Genomic DNA, 5,183 nt, shown 5'->3' with positions numbered 1-5,183 from the left:
AAAAAAAAAGATAGGCCGGGCATGAAGGCTCATACTGTAATCCCGGCACTGTGGGAGGCCGAGCTGGAAGGATAACTTGAGCCCAGCCTGGGCAGCATAGCCAGATCTCGTATCCACAAAAAATAAATAAAAAATAGCTGGGCATGGGTGCACATGCCTGTGGTTCCAGCTACTCAGAAGGCTGAGGTGGGACGATCACTTGAGCCTAGGAGATCGCAGCTACAGGGAGTCATGGAATACCCTGTCTCAATAAATACAAAAATAAATAGCCAGGCATGGTGGCTCACACCTGTAGTCCTTCCTGGCTGCTCAGGAGGCTGAGGTGGGATGATCCCTTAAGCCCAGGAGTTCCACGATGCTGTGACCTATGATCATGTCACTGCACTCCAGCCTGGGTGACACAGCAAGGCCCCATCTCTTTAAATAAATAAAAACTATTTAATTCAGTCAATGTTAATATATCACATTAATGAAAGGAAAAAAATCCACATGGTCATCTCAACATAGAAAGATCACCTGACAAAATCCAACATGTTTTCATCATAAAAATAGTCAAACTAGCAATAGAAGGGAATGTCCTCATCTAACAAAAGGTACCTGTGAAAAACCCACACCTAACAACATCATACTTAATGGTGAAACTTGGATGCTTTCTCTTTAAAATCAGTAACAAGACAAGGACGTTTGCGCTCACCACTTCTATTCAACGTTGTACCGGAGATGATTCCCAAGGCAATTTTAGGCAAGAAAAAGAAATAAAAGATCCAGATTGAAAAGGAAGAAAACAATCTCCAATTACTTGATCCTGTACATAGAAAATCCTAAGGCATCCACTTAAGTAAACAAACAAGCCAGATTATAGATTATAATTGACCTCTGAAACAAGGCTATAGTTTCAGAGATCAGTATGCAAAATCAATGGTATTTCTGTATCAATGAACAATCAAAAACTGAACAATTAAGATAACAAAATTGACAACTGCATCAAAATGAATAAAATCATAAGCAACAAATTTCAAGAAAGTACCAAGTTTATACAATGAAAACTACAAAACACATTGAAAGAAATCAAAGACAACCTAAATGAAAGGAATTGAATTCAGAGTCCAGAAAAAATTCCTCACATTTATGATCAGTTTCAACAAGGATGCCCAAGACAATTCAATCGGGGAAAGAATAGTCTTTTCAACAAACGGTGCTGGAACAACTGGAGATCCACATGTAAAAGAAAAAAGTTGGACTCCTCCCTTACAAAATGCACAAACATGAACTCTTACATTACATACCTCAATGTAAGAGCTAAACCTATAAAATTCCTAGATGAAAACATAGGAGTAAATCTCTGCAACTTTGGGTTATGCAAAGAATTGTTCTTAGATATGATGCCAAAAAAAACAAGCAACAACAGAACATTATCAAAATTGAAAATTTTGCTTGAAAGGATACCATCAAGAAAGTGAAATGACAACCCAGAGAATGGGAGATAATTTTTGCAAATCACGTATCTGATAAGGGACCTGTAGTCAGAATACACAAAGAACCCTTACAATTCAATAAGACAACCAAATTTTAAAATGGGCAAAGGATCTGTACAGACACTTCTCCAAAGATACAGAAAAACGGCCAATAAGCACATAAAAAGATGCTCAAAATCATTCGCCATTGGGAAATGCAATCAAAACCACAATGAGGTACCACTTCACGCCCATTAGGGTGCCTATACATCAGAAAGTCAGATAACTTGTGTTGGCAAGCACATGGAAACACTGAAGTCCTTATACACTGCTGGTAGGAATGTAAAATGGTGCAGCCACTGTGGAAAACAGTTTTGCAGTTTCTCAAAATGTTAAATACAGTTATCATACACCCAAGAAATTCCACTCTTAGGTATATGCCCAAGAGAAGTGAAAACATATGTCTTCACCAGAACTTGCTGTTCACAGCAGCATTATGCATAATAGACCAAAAGTGGAAACAACTCAATTGCCCATCAAATGGTGAATGGATAAGTAAAATGTGATATGTCCAGTCACTGGATTGTCATTCATTAATAAAAAGAACAAGGTACTGATCCATGCTCCAACATGGATGAATCTTGAAAACATTATGCTAAATTAAAGAAGCCAGTCACAAAAGGCCATGTATTGTATGATTTTATATATACATGAACTTTATATATATATATGAACTTTCCAGAATAGGTATGTCAATAAAGACAGGAAGTATATAAGTGGTTGTCACAGGCTGAGAGGATCAGGGAATGGCAAGTGACTGCTAATGGGTATGGCACTTTATTTGGGGGTGATGAAAATGTACTGGTCAGACAATGGTGATTGCAAAACTGTATACATACGAAAAACCAAAGAATCACACGCTTCTAAAGGGAAAATTTAGCTCATTGTGGTGGCATGCACCTGTACTCCCAGTTACTTGGGAGGCTGAAGCAGGACTGCTTGAGCCCAGGACTTCAAGGCTGCAGCAAGCTATGATCACTGCAGCGAGCTATGATCGCTCCACCGCACTCCAATGAGGATGACAGCGCAAGACCCGTTCTCTCAAAAAAAATAAAAATAAATAACCCAAGGTACTCAGTTCATGTGCAAACCCGCTGGTAAACATAAACTATCTCCAAGTAGTCTAGAAAGAAAATGAGCACATAAGACAACTTCTAAAAACACACATATATTTCTAGACATGTTACATTTAACATAAAAATCAGCTATGCAGAAGTTACATTAACATTTTATGTTGGAAAGGTAAATGACTATTATTAATACAGCAGTATATTTATGTATTTATGTATAAATGCATAAAAGGAAAAGCATCCTCAAAATAAACACCATCAATGGCTCCTCGGTGGTCACAAAACAAAATCCTCACACTTTTGTCTTCCTTCACAATTGAGCTTCATCCATCTTTTCAGGCGTATCTCCCATCATTACCTGACACAAACTTGGGTGGGCCAGAGTTTCCACTGACCATCCCCTCACTATTCATCCAACACTATGTTCACTGCCTCCCATTCCTGACCATTTACCTTTTGTCTTCAACTAATTCTGGGGACGTTGTGTCCAACTAAATGATCCATATTCTTCAAGGCCGGTATCAAGTCCTATTACAAATATATTTTCTCACCCTCTCCAGAGCATAGCAACCCAGCAACTACTGGCCTCTCATAGCCCTAACCATCCACAACCCGAAGCTGGCTTCTCATCAAATGGGCACTTTTCACCACCCAAATTCAACTAATTCACTCTTACCATAATAAAGAATAGTCGCCTACAGCCTACCTTTCCCAGCCTTGATTCAATCATTCATCAATTTTATCTTTAAAGTCCCTCACTTTAGGGAGATGATATATCAGCTTTCACCCAGAGTCTAAAGAAAACAGCACTCTTGCCAATGACACAGTTCCACCTACTTGCAAAGGTAAATCACAATGGCAGTAGGAGGATCTCCACACTACTTTTACAGGAATGCACTGCAGGTAAAAAATAAGAAGCTACAGTACTGTTTTGCAGGACAATTTGTTTCATATGTGTATACTATCACCCTCACTAAATTAACTCTCAAGTCTTACAGGTATTATTTGTTTTCAGTTCCATGCACAGATTAGCCATTTAGTATTTACTAAATCAAACTCAATTTCTGAAGTGTCTTACATCAATATATTCATGCATATATGGTTAAAATTTTCCTTGAGAATCTATCACGTGAGAGTGTGGCTTATTATAACAAGTAAACAGAACAGATAAATACAAAATGAAAAAGAACAGATAAATACAAAATGAAAAGAAATCTCATGATTTACTCACATATAAGGGAGCTTGTTGTGGATTAAGTTTCATGACCCAGGACACTGAAACAGAAATGGAATAAATGAGAATAAAATCAAAAGTTGTCATCAAAAATATATAAGCCACTGAAAGTCCTAGGTGTTAAGCATAGCTCTATGAGTACAATCCCGTCCCTGAGATTACCATATGCCCAGCTGTATGCCATACACTAAGAGATTCAGGAAGGAAGTGGGGTCAGGGATTGGTCCCAAACTCAATCTTTTCAAGTGGGGAAGAAAGATCTTCCAATTGAAAAATAAGGACAAAAGGTTTCACTGTCACAGAAGTTTCAACAACCAAAAGGATATTTAAAAGTTATCAAAGGAAAACCATTGTATGTTCACTTACGTTTTTACCTAGTCCCTCAAACTCACAAAACGCTGTTTACTCAGGGACTTCTTCCAGTCTTACTAGGGAGCCTGGAAAGTGAGGGGAGGATTGCAAGGGCCACGAGAAATCTCTTCCTCAATTCCCCTTCTCTAAGAAGGGAGGTTACAGCTTGCCTCTCTAACCACTAAAAGGCATGACCCTCCTCAGAGTTAATAGCTGGATTCCCTGATTGTTGTTATTTTCACTAAATGAATTCTCATAAAAATCCCATTAAGATTTAGAGAAGGCTTCCAGGGTTGACTTCCTGAACATTAAGAATAGCATGTTCTTAAAAGTTGAACTTGGAGATTGGGCCAGGACTTCATCTAGGCTATAAATGCTCACAATGGTAGGTCCTTTACCAAACACCCTGAATTAGAGTATAAAGTGATCTCATCCTCTTAAGAGTCAGAGAAACAGAACCAAGTGTGACTGTTTCTATAGTCACTTGGTTCTGCTTCTATAATTTGATCTGAGGAAGTTTCTTACTCACAATAGGTAAATGAAGACATGTACTAACCAGCAATAAAAGCGACAGTATAAAGTGTCATTCATACATGCAAAAAACAGACAAAATCCCAAACTCCGTGTTCTAACAAGTCACAAAAGCCTCACTAACAATAAATTGAAATGACCAAATGTTTGGACTGAAAAGCAATGCCTTGGTAGCCTAGCTATGCCTAACTCAAATAACAGAACCCTCTCGATATTAAAATCCTCACAGATCTGCCACAGATCAAGCTGTGTATGTCTCAGATCAAGACTTTGCCAAAAAGCAGTTAACACACGCTTAAGAGGGAAAAAATCTACATCAGCCTCCTAAATGCAATCACCTCCACACCAGTTGCAGGTCCGAAGCTTCAATGTGTTCTGCTGGACAACGCAGTAGAAAGCTGACAAGCAGGTGGCTTTCCCACACTGACTGAACCACCTCCATGCTCATGCCCATTCATTCTCTGGTCCACCCCATGCTCTATA

The 5,183-nt window shown here is 38.6% G+C and overlaps 1 pseudogene; it reads right to left on the bottom strand.

Moving 5' to 3' along the window:
• Nucleotides 1-5,142, bottom strand: part of LOC105551279 — a 35,080-nt pseudogene extending 29,938 nt beyond the window's left edge.
• Between the last annotated feature and the right edge of the window lie 41 nt (nt 5,143-5,183).

Source organism: Mandrillus leucophaeus, unplaced genomic scaffold, assembly GCF_000951045.1.
Source record: "Mandrillus leucophaeus isolate KB7577 unplaced genomic scaffold, Mleu.le_1.0 Scaffold514, whole genome shotgun sequence".
NCBI lineage: Eukaryota > Metazoa > Chordata > Mammalia > Primates > Cercopithecidae > Mandrillus > Mandrillus leucophaeus.
Note: the sequence above shows the minus strand (reverse complement) of the source record. Positions and strands in the feature narration are given on the sequence as shown.